The sequence below is a fragment of the Sorex araneus genome, chromosome 3, assembly GCF_027595985.1.
Source record: "Sorex araneus isolate mSorAra2 chromosome 3, mSorAra2.pri, whole genome shotgun sequence".
In the NCBI taxonomy this organism is placed as follows: domain Eukaryota; kingdom Metazoa; phylum Chordata; class Mammalia; order Eulipotyphla; family Soricidae; genus Sorex; species Sorex araneus.
The window spans coordinates 134,490,809-134,503,448 of NC_073304.1; the positions used below are offsets into that span (position 1 = coordinate 134,490,809).

General features: G+C 37.5%; 1 protein-coding gene across 1 annotated transcript in view; it reads right to left on the minus strand.

The window, feature by feature from the left end:
- Nucleotides 1–12,640, minus strand: part of SEL1L2 (SEL1L2 adaptor subunit of ERAD E3 ubiquitin ligase) — a 121,519-nt gene that overhangs the window by 47,063 nt on the left and 61,816 nt on the right. The window lies entirely within an intron of this gene.

Consider the following 12,640-nt stretch of genomic DNA (forward strand, 5'->3'; position numbering starts at 1 on the left):
ACATGACAGAGCCTGGCAAGCTACCCATGGCATATTCGATATGCCAAAAACAGTAACACAAAATGGAGATGTTACTGGTATCCGCTTGAGCAAATCGATGACAGTGTGACAGTGCTGCAGTGCTACCTTCCCTTTACCATTCTGATAATCGTTAATTTGGTCTTATAGTCTATATAATACATCTTGACTCAATTATATTTCAGTAGTCACTTAGGTTGTTTTAGCTATTGATTATAGGATATAAGGCTTTGATGACCATGGAGGTATGCAGATCTATGTGTTTGCCTTTTTTGACTATAAAAACTTTATGTCTTCATTAATTTCTAATTTGGATATTTTAATTGTCATTTAAAGTAAACTGTGATACATGTACAAACTAAAACATGAAGAACTATATTGACTAAAATGTGAAAATCTGATCTTCACAATGTGGTAGAATGGTAAGTAAAGTGTGCCTCCCAGAGATGCCAATTTAAGCGATAATATATAATCTTTAAAGCCTCCTATGAAGGCTAGAAACTGTTAAGAAATCATAATGATGTAGGAAAACTCAAAACTAATATAAATTTACAAAAATTTTAAGAGAAGTTTCATCCCACTCACTATCACCATTTTTATGAGCCAGCACAGTTTGGGATCATCAGCAGAAAAAACACAATTGGGGATTCTTCCTTGGAAGAGAAAAAGAATAGAACTTAAGACCAATCTTCCGGGTTTGCTGGATAATGTGGAAGTTACTGTTTTCTCTTTGTCTAACTTTGGATTATAGGGAAGAAGGGACTCCTGAGAATAAAAAAAAAAGCTTAGCAGCACGTTGCTATATCATAACACATAGCATCTACATACAAATACTAGCACAATAAGATCATCCTGTTTGGAAGCAAAAGAGAAGAGCAGAACTGGTGCCCAACATTCTGACTTTCAGTACAATGTCAAAAGGAATTGTTTTAATCTTATTTGTTTGGAGAATTGATGGAACTGACATACTTAGATGCCAGGGGCCACTATGAAAAGAGAATTTAAGGGCCAGAGCTCTAATACAGCAGGTGCGATGTTCTCCTTGCACATAACCAACTGGGGTTTGACCTCCAGCATCCCATATAGTTGGGATACATATCCTTGAGCATTGCCACGAGTGATCCCTGAGTGCAGAACCAGGAGTAAGATCTGAGTACTACAAGGTTTGGTCCCCCAACTCCCAGCATCTCCCCCAATAAAAGAATAATTTAGAGGTTGTTGCAACTATAGAGAGCCTGCAATACCAGAGGGAGAAAGTGATTACAAAATTCTGAAAAATAAAACAGAAAAATTCTACTTTTAAAAAAAATTCCTTACTCCTTCCCTTCATTCATTATCATTATCATCATCATTGCCACTGTTGTTCTGGTGATAGTGGGTGGGCAGTGGGTCTCACACATGCCTGACTCTCACACATGACTGTACTCCAATACATTTATCTATGGTGCTCAATGAGGGTCACATATCAGGGTGTGGTGTGCACACTTGATTACTGGGGTCACACTTTAAGCTGAGACACACTAGTTATGGTTGTAGTGCTCACCAGAGATCACAATTCCCAACCATGGTGCTTGTACATCTTTTTGTTGTGGTGGTGGTGTTCACCAGGGGCCGGGCACTCGTTTAACTGCAGTATGGGCAGAAATCACTGGGGGTACCAGGGATTACAGACAGAGGAACTACCAGGATTGTGTTTGGTGCATGTGCTAACACTGGGGACTTGAACTTGTGACTATAAACTTGAAAGGCATGCATTCTAAACCACTGAGCTATTCCTCTGGTCCCAAGAAAAGCTCTCTAGTTGGGAAATTACAAATATTAGCCATAAAAGATAAATCCACAGAAAAAAATTTCAGAGAACCCAGAAGCTTTTGGCCATACTGATTAGCCTTAAACAAATTCAGTTCATAAAGATTAGGAATGGCGGATATATTTTCAAAATCATAAATCAGAATATGAAAAAATAAAGAATATGAAGAAAGAGAGAAATATGACTCAATCAAAGGAGCAAAATAAATCTTAAATAAAACCAGCACAAATGAAATAGAGCTATAAATTATGAAGCAAGTATTTTAAAAAAGCATCTAAAGCTCATAGTCCTTTAAGGAAGCACATTGAACAACTAGAAATCAGGAAAATGATGTCTAAACAAAGTGAAAATAACAATTTTTTAAAATTTACAGATATCCTGGATCTGAAGACTGACTAATAAAATGGGAAAATTCATTAGAGAAAAATATTCTTGATCACACAAAGGAAAGAACCAATAAATAGGGTTACTTGAAATTATCAAGTCCAAGGAATAAAAAATAAAGAAAGGAGAAGAAAACAGAAAGACAGATAAAGGGTAGGGTACTTGTCTTTCATGAGCTGACCCAGATTTGATCCCCAACACTACATATGGTCCTGAGCCCCACCAGGAGTGATTCCAGAGCAGAGAGAAAGGAATAAGCCCAAAGCACAGTCAGGCATGTCCTCCAAACAAAACAAAACAAAAACAAATCTAAGGTTCTTACAGGACATCAACAGAAGAATTAACACAAGCATTGTTGAAGTCACAAGTGAAGCACAGTGACAGAATAAGGGTAGGAAACTGTTTCAAGAAGCAATTGCCAAATTTTCATAAATGTGAGGAAGTAAATGGACATTTGGATTCAAGAGGCACCAGAAACTCCAGCGAGGATAAACTCAAAGATGCCCATTTTAAGAAACATTATAATCAACTGTCAAAAAAGCAAAGACAGAGAATCTTGAAAGCAGCATAGAGAAAGAAACTCACTATGTGCAAAGAATCTCCCATAAGGTGTATATATATATGTGTGTGTATATATATATATAGAGAGAGCATATATCTTAGCAGAAACATTCAGCAGAGAGAGAGTATGTAGTCATATTTTCAAAGTGCTGTAAAGAAAAATTGTTATCATTAAGATTACTATATTTGGTAAAACTGACCTGAAAATGAAGGAGAAATAAAGACTTTACCAAGTAAATAAAAACGGAAGGAGTTCATTATCTCTAGGCTTACCTTACTAAAATGACTGAAATAATTTAATCTTTAAATTAAAAGAAAACAATGTTAGACAGCTACACAAAAGTACCCCAAAACAAAACCACTGTGGAAAAGATACATACCTAGGCAAATATAGTAGCACTGTAGCACTGTCATTCTATTATTCGACTATTTGCTCGAGCGGGCACCAGTAACATCTCCATTGTTGAGACTTGTTACTGGTTTGGGCATATCAAATACGTCATTGGTAGCCATTGCCAGGCTCTGCAGTGCGGGCGGGATACTCTCGGTAGCTTGCCAGGCTCTCTGAGAGGGATGGAGAAATCGAACCCAGGTCGGCCATTGCAAGGCAAATGCTCTACCCTCTGTGCTACCGCTCCAGCCAGTCAAATACAGTATCATATATGATGGTGACTTAAGAGTTATTTTTCTTATATAGAGTTAAAAATCAAGGTATAAAAGATAGATATAACTAAAAATTCATATTAATAGACCAAAATATAGTTGGGTATAACTTGTATCATTGATATCAAATTGAGGAAGAATATATGATTAGAGTTAAACTGATATCGATTTAAAATATTGTTCCAAGTACATTTATTATGTTTTATGTAATCCCCATAGTTAGTACAATGACAATACCTACAAAAGAAAACAGGAAGAAAATGACTTCATGCTACTAAAAAATTAATGCGCAAAACATGGAAGGAATCAAGAGAGGAAAATAGAAATAAGTAAAAGGTATGAACATATTTATATAAGACAAAATAGACTTTAAGTTAAAAACTGTCTTAAGAGTCAAGGGAGGACATCATATAATTGAAGGGGTAAATTAGCAGAAAATATAATTATTATAAGTATATATATATCTAACATCAGGAAACCCAAATATTTGAGGTAAATATTGACATAATTTAATGGCTAAATAGTAACATATTAATGGATTTTAGTAATCTGTTAAACTGTATTGGACTGGAATGATAGCACAGCGGGGAGGGCATTTGCCTTGCACGTGGGTAACCCAGGTTCAATTCCTCCATCCCTCTTGGAGAGCCCGGCAAGCTACCAAGAATATCCCGCCCACATGGCAGAACCTGGCAAGCTACCCGTGGCATATTTAATATGCCAAAAACAGTAACAGCAAGTCTCACATGGAGATGCTACTAGTGCCTACTCAAGCAAATCGATGAACAACGGGACAACAGTACTACAGTGCTACAGTTATACTTCAATAATATTTTTCATTCAACAAACAAGCAAAAAAATCTCTATGTCAACAGATCAGTTAAAAAACAATAAAGAAAAATTGGGCAGCCCTCATTCATTGCTAGTGGCAATGTTGACTGATCCAGTCTTTTCAGAAATCATTATGAGCATTCCTTAAAAAACTAGGAATCAAGCTTCCATACAAACCAGCATTCCTGGGGCTGGAGTGATAGCACAGCGGGTAGGGCGTTTGCCTTGCACACGGCCGACCCGGGTTCGAATCCCAGCATCCCATATGGTCCCCTGAGCACCGCCAGGGGTGATTCCTGAGTGCATGAGCCAGGAGTGACCCCTGTGCATCGCCAGCTGTGACCCAAAAAGCAAAAAAAAAAAAAAAAAAAAAAAAAACCAGCATTCCTTCCCAGAGAATATACCCCAACGGCCCAAAAACACAATGCAAAAAAGACAGCAGCACTCCTATGTTCATCATAGCACTATTAACAATAATCAAAATCTGGAAACAACCCATGTGCCCAGGAAGAGATGACTGGATAAAGCTATGGTTCATATATACACAATGGAATGCTAATGACCACAAGAAAAAATGAAGTCAATCAATTGGCTGATGCATGTGTGGATCTGGAGAGTATCATGCTGAATAAAATGAATCAGAGGCAGGGTAAAATGAGAGTCAGAATAATCTCATTCATATGTGGGATATAAAAGCCATATTAGGGAAATAACTAATGCCCCAAAATATTAGAAATGAAGAACAGGAAAACTGGTCCTTAGTAGGAAGCTTGCGAGGGTTTAGGTCAGGGAAGGGACCAGTAATAACAATAATAGAGGGAAGTGGTCACGCTGGACAAGGACTTGGTGCTGAAAAGAGATAAACGAGTATGCATGAGACCCTATCACTAACAGTGTAATAAAGTACAGTGCAGAAAAGGAAAATAGAAAAAAGTGCCTGCAATAGAAGCAGCCTGGAAATAAGGAAGAAGAGCAGGACACTGGTAGAAGGAAGTTGACACTGGTAAAGAGACTGGTGTTGGAACATCCTATGCCCAAAACTCAGTCATGAATAACTTTGTCAATTTGTAATTCGTGATGATTCAATAAAAAAATAAATAAATAAGAACAATTGGGCAAAATAACCTAGACTGAATGTTCTACACACTACCAAAACAAACAAGCAAACAAACGAACAAAAACCCCATAAATTTTTCTCTAGGCATATAGCTCAGGAGAGGTTTAGAGTATAGCGCAGAGGTTTAGAGTATCATGCTTTGCAAGCTTAATGCTCTAAGTTTGATCCATAGTGTTGCCAAATGCTCTTGAGTGCAGTCCAGAGGGCCCTACTGGTTGTGCTGGAAGTTCTACTCTCTGTAGAATTTCCTAGTGCAAGAAATTTCCAGTTGCACTGCAGCCAGATGTGTGGAAGAATAATTCAGGAGTGATATTCTTGGTAAGTACCACAAGAAGTACAAGCACCTTGATCAGGAATCGAAGCCTCTGATGAGCACATGTATGAGCATTGCAGTGACTCCTAGCAAGCACTAGGAGTCCATACCAACTAGAACGTATGTGAACACCACAATTCAGTAATTGTGACACACAAATGTGTGCAAAAACTACTACCCAATGTGTAAACCATGGCAAGCAACACAACTAAATATGTGAGTACAACAGCAGGTATTTGTGTGAGTCCTACCCATTACAACAACAAAAGACAGGAATGGGAAGGAAAAAAGCACACATAGACCACTCTTCAGGTGGATCCTATGTTAGGCTTAATGAATTTAAGAATATTAATGAATTTAAGATTCTTGAGGTCATATCCAGTGTTTACATTTCTGACCACAGTAGAATGAAGCTAGCAAAATAAATAGCATATAAAAGACTGGAAAGTTCAAATGTGTGAAAATTAAGCACCACACTGAAATATCCAAAGGACCAGAAATAACAAGAAATATTAATCTTGAGAAAGATAACCCTAGTAATTTCTTACAACTTCCATGCTCTCATGCGTAATGAGATATTTTACAATCATATGGTACAGTGGTTGTTGATTTCCAAACTTGATGTTTTCCAAAAATGCCATTTCTTTTTTATGGAAAGGACTTCTGTTTTTTCATTTCAAACATAATTACTTTGGGGGTGTAGTTGATACCTAAATGAAACTTCTTATATATTGTTTAGCAAACAAAATACATATGTAGCAAAAAATGGAATTCTAATACTTTTGAGGATATATAAACACCAATGCTTGGCTTCTTTCCAGGATACTTTCTATTTTCTTTAGAACAACTACTTTTAATTTTGTTAAATGTTTTCTTTTGATAATTACCACCATTATTATATACAATAAATTAATACTTATTATTCATTTATGTATTTCACATATTGCCATAGATTTTCTATCTGATAGGGTCATTGATATCTACTTCTCACTTTTTCTGCTTGCTCTCCATCTCAGTAAAGTCGCAATACTATTTTTTTTTGTTTTTTGGGGTACCACACCCAGTAATGCTCAGCAATTACTCCTGGCTCTACACTTGAGAGACCATACGATGCCAGGGATTGAACCCAGGTCAGCCACATGCAAGGCAAGTACTTTACCCACTGTACTATCACTTTGCCACAAGAACACTTTTTTTAAAAAAAAAATTATTAGTCAATCACCATGGGGTAAAGTTACAGTTATAAACTTTCGTGCTTGCGTTCCAGTCACACAATAATCAAGTATCCATCCCTCCACCAGTGCCCATTCTCCACCACCATTGATCCCAGTATCCCTACCACCACTACCCCATCTCCCCCACCCCCCCCTCTGTGGTAGGGCATTCCCTTTCGTTCTCTCTCTCCTTTTGGGTGTTGTGGTTTGCAATAGAGGTATTGAGTGGCCATCAAAGAACACTATTTTTTTTTTAAAAAAAGGACAAAGAGCAAAATTACTTTGGGTCTCTAATAGTTTTAAGTATTGCTTGTTATGAATAATCCCGCTAAAAATGGTCCCAAAAAGTTTCCATTTCCTTACAGGAAAGTGTGTAAAGATTGTTGTATCTCACCCTGGAGCTGTTAAGCCCTTATATATGAGGTAACTAATATGTTGTTACAGGTTGAGTATTGTGTGCTAATATTTTTTTAATTAAGATTGGTTGAAGCAATGCAAAATAAATTATTTAGGACCTGGTTTGGGGGCAGGCTTGGGTGGTGGTAGGAAAATTTGAAATAAGGGTGGTGAGAAGCTGTAATGGTGGAGGGATTGGTAATGAAATATTGAATGTAATAAATTATTGTGAACAACTTTATAAAAGTAAAATTAAAAAATAAATTTTAATGGGGCCTCCTGCATGCAAACCATGTGCTCCAGACTATTGAGGTCTCCCTCCAGCTCTGCCTTTAACAGTTTGATGTATAACCTTGGGATTTTCACAATAGATACCCACAAACATATATATATATGTACATATGTATATATGTGTGTGCATATATAATGTATCATAGCTATCAAAAAGTTATGGAGCCGGGCAAGCTATCGAGAGTATTCCGCCCGAACAGCAAAGCCTGGCAAGCTACTGTGGCATATTCGATATGCCAAAAACAGTAACAAGACTCACAATGGAGATGTTACTGGTGCCCACTCGAGCAAATCGATGAACAAAGGGACAACAGTGCTACAGTGCTACAATAGTTTTAAGATTCTACTCATTTGGTGCTTTATCATCTGCTACCAGTTCTAAAAATTCAATTAACATTCTTATGTATAGCATTGGTAATAAACATTTCTTTTTCTTGGGGCCAGAGAAATAGTATAGCAAGTAGGGAGCTAACCCTGGCCAATCTGGGTATGGTCCACAGAACCCTACTATGAGTAATCCCTGAGCACAGAGCCAGGAGTAATCTCTGTGCACAGCTAGACTGAGTCCCCCCCTTTCTTGCTCTCTCTCTCTCTCTCTCTCTCTCTCTCTCTCTCTCTCACGCACACACACACACACACACCAAACAGAAAGTTTTCTTTTTCTTGCTTCATAATTTAAAACAATCTGGACTTAGCCATTCCTAAATATTTGATGAAGGATTTGAAGAGCAGAGGATCACGGGCAGAATCTAATGATATACTATAGACTTGATTTCAGCTTGTCATGAACCCATTAGTCTATACTCTTTTCTAAAACTTTTATTTTTATCAAAAACAACAGTATTTACAAAGTTGTTCATTATACATTTGTTCCAGGCATTTAGTGTTCTAACACCAACAGTGTGACCTTCCCTCCACCAATGCCCCCATTTTCACTCCCATCCCCAACCTGCCCCCTTAGGCACAGAACAAATTTTATTTATTTATTTATTCATTTATTTTCGCTTTTAGAGTTATACTCGGCAGTGCTCAGGGGTTACTTCTGGCTCTGTACCCATAAATTACTCTTGGCAGTGCTCGGGGGCGTGTACAGTATGCCAAGGACTGCTGATCTCGGGTTGGGCGCATGCAAGGCAAATGCTCTACCCACTATACCATCACTCCAATCTCAACAAATTTATTTTATACTACTTGTTCCAAGGAAACTAAGAAATGACAAATAGAATGATCAGAAAATAAATCAGTAAGAGCCAATCTGTGATTGTTGTAGGATTTTAACCTATGTAAATGAGGAAAATAAAAATCTTTAATACAATATAATAAAATGCTTCTTTTCATTTACATAAGTAGGCTTTCAACTCTGGAATTTAAGACATATTGCATTAAATTTTATTTTATATTTGGATCTCCAGACTGGAGCGATAGCACAGCAGGTAGGGCATTTGCCTTGCACACGGCTGACCCGGGTTCAATTCCTCCATCCCTCTCCGAGAGCCTGGCAAGCTACTGAGAGTATCCTGCCTGCACGGCAGAGCCTGACAAGCTACCTGTGGCATATTCAATATGCCAAAAACAGTTAAAAAAAGTCTCAAAATGGAGACGTTACTGGTGCCTGCTCAAGCAAATTGATGAGCAATGGGATGACAGTGATACAGTGACAGTGATTTGGATCTCATTATGATAATCATTTCTTATGTCATTAATAAAAAAATTTAAAAATTCTATCTTAGCATATTTTGGAGCTTACATAAAATAGGTAAAGCCAGTTATGTAAACTTCCACCCCTACATTTTGTATAAATACTGTAGTTTGCAAAGGTGTTCATGATGCTTTGTTATAGGCATTCAATATTCCAACACCAATCCTACCATTGTTGTCAACATTCCTCTATCATTGTCTCCAATTTTCCCAATCACTCTGAAGCCTGTCTTTATAACAGGCCCACAATAATTTATTTTATATTGCTTGTTTTCAATAAATTACTAATGGAATGATAAAAAATATTTCCTGAGAAGAAAATTAGTGTAAATTATTGTATCTCACCATGGAGACATTAAGTTCTTGTGTCCTTGTATGAAGGATTACTAGGATGTTGCTACAGATTGAACCTTTTGTGTTACTGTTTGATTAGTTGAGATTGGTTACCTTCTGTGTTACATCCAATCCAGTCTGGTGGGTTACTACTGAATTCTCACTGTTGTAGAGTTTGAAGATGTCACAAAACTGAGAATGCAGCCACATGCTCCAGGAAGTCCAGAATTTTTAACTGGGTGGTACAGTTGGAGTTAAATCTTTAACTGAGTTTTAGGTGGGGATGTGACTGCCTGGGCTTCCCTGAGAAAGCCAGGAGAATTCAGACACAAAGACCCATATACCCGAATTTTCGCTCACATACCCAAATTTTCAGCAGGTTAATTTCTGACTGAGGCTCAGCCCTGAGACAACGGAGTGTGGGTGGAGGCATGGTGGTGACTTTTCAGTATGAAAGCAAGCAGCTACCAGGTCTCTGTTTGGATGGGCACTAGGATGAGCCTTCCCCCCCACCCCTTTGGGGAGTCCCAGATGTTTCAAGTTGAGTGGGTGTTTGAGCAAATTTTTTATGGCAAGTTGATCTCTTTTGAGATTTACTTATGAGTCGTTGGAGCAAGGCTATTAGAGTTTATATGGTACTGGAGGTGATTCGTGGACCTAGTCTGTATTATATACCTACCATTATCAAAACCCATGCTTCTAATTTTTTAACTAGTTTGTGTTAATGTTATATAATTTTAATAATTTATTTTTATATGGTTGTTCACAATAATTTATTACATTCAACATTCCAATACCAGTTCCACACCATTACACCTTCCTACTATCATTATTTCGAGTTTTCCCAGCCATCAGCCAAGCCTACAGCAATAGCAGATCCTAAATAATTTATTTTGTATTGCTTCTTATGAATAATTATCTAAAAATGATCAAAAAAACTTTCCTTAGAAGATAGTGTGAATATTGTTATATCTCACCCTGGAGCCATTGAGTTTTGTATAAGAGATTACTTAGATGTTACGGTTGAGCATTGTATACTAATATTTTTTAGCTGAGATTGGTTCCCTTCTACATTACATCCTATCCAATGTACTATTCCAGTTTTCGGAGTTGTCACTCTAGTTAAGCAATCAATAAACCCCAGGATGCTTGCATGAAAACATGTGCTCCAGGCCTTGGAGCTATCTCCCAAGCCTCTGAAATATTCTTTTTTTTTCCCTAGGTTTTTTTTTTTTCAGAGCATTTCAAAGTCATTCATGATTGGATTTCAGTCATATAGTGTTGCAACACCCATCCCTCCACCAATGTACATTTCCCAGCACCAGTGTCCCTAGGTTCCCTCCCATCACCCCCCACCCCCACCCCTGGTGTGCCTCTTTGGTAGGCAATTTAGCTTATTCTTGAAAGCAAGGACTAAAATCATCATTTTACCAGCCTCTAATGATCAGTCCAAAGGGAACCCCCCCTCTGTTTGGAAGAAAAATAACAATGGCTTCATTTGAATTAATTCTCTGAAGAACTCATTCTCCCCCACCTCCACCCCACTGCATTGCTTTAAGCATGACAAGCATAAGTAATGAAGCAAAATGATTTTCCCAGCTGTCATGTAGCAAATATGCTGATTGTGGTCAGTAGTGAATGCTGTCTTACTTCTTTACACTTGGCATTGTCACCTAACAGATTTACAATAATCAGGTTTTGGTATTTGCTCCTTTTCTGAGATGAAACTGAGTTGAGATGAGATGAGATGGATTTTAGAATGATTAAGCCAGGGGGAAAAATGAGTCCAAAGAAAGGCCGTGTTAGAGTTAGATGACATTGATGACACATTTTTTAGTTTCTAAAGGTCAAATTCTGCAAAATAGCTTTATTTATAAGGCTTGGTTCTGAATTTAACCACTGTGCTATGGTTTTAAAGAAATCGTTAAAGTCACTGGGATTTGAATGGGAAAGAGTTAAATGCACAAGATATTTTATGCACATTACTTGGGTTCTATAATAATAATTGAGAAATTAAATATTTCTCCCTTTTACTTTTTAAGTAGGAAATTATTAAAAGAGAAAAATGGTTAAGTCAAATTTTCTTTAATTCTTATATGAATCCTAAAAGCATCGATGACCATTACTTTTAGCTTAAATTGCATATCAGAATGTGAATCAACCTTAATGAACAACTCAGGTACTATCTCGAGCCTTAATACAGGAAAAAGCATTAATGTTAAGATGAAATGCTCCTCACAAGGAGGCCTAGAATTATCAAGATAATTATTGGATTAATAGGAAAATAATTTTCTTTTTAGTAGTAGTCACTGTCATCCTGTTGCTCATCGATTTGTTCGAGCGGGCACCAGTAATGTCTCTCATTGAGAAACTTATTGTTACTGTTTTTGGCATATCCAATACCCACGGGTAGCTTGCCAGGCTCTGCTGCGCGGACTTGATACTCTCCGTAGCTTGCTGGGCTCTCCGAGAGGGGCAGAGGAATCAAATACAGGCCGGCCTCGTGAAAGGCGAATGCCCTACCGCTATGCTATAGCTCCAGTCCAGGAAGCACCTTACTCACTGTATATTCTTCCATATCCAAAAACAGTTTAAAATATTAGAGAGAGAGCTGGCAGCGAGGAAGGCCTGGGTTCAATTGCTGGTGCTCCTTATGGTCCTTGAGCAGCACCGAGTGATCCCTGAGTGTAAAACCAGGTGTAAGCACTGAGCACTGTGGAGTCTGGCCCCCAAACAAAAACAAAACAAAAATAAAGTAGAAACAAGCAGCAACATGCTTAGAAACTGCCATTATTAACTTCGGTTTTATAGTGGTGCAATGTGTATAATTTATTACTTGATTCTTAGAGCAAATGAAGTTTAATTCCACCTGTTTGAAAATGAGCAGATTTTCTGCTGAAACAGTTTGTTGATGTATATAAAAAAAGTCTAATTTTAAACAATTTGTTTCCTGAACAAGAATCAGAAATAAAGAAAATGAACTTTTAAGCTCCAAATGGCATATTGCAATA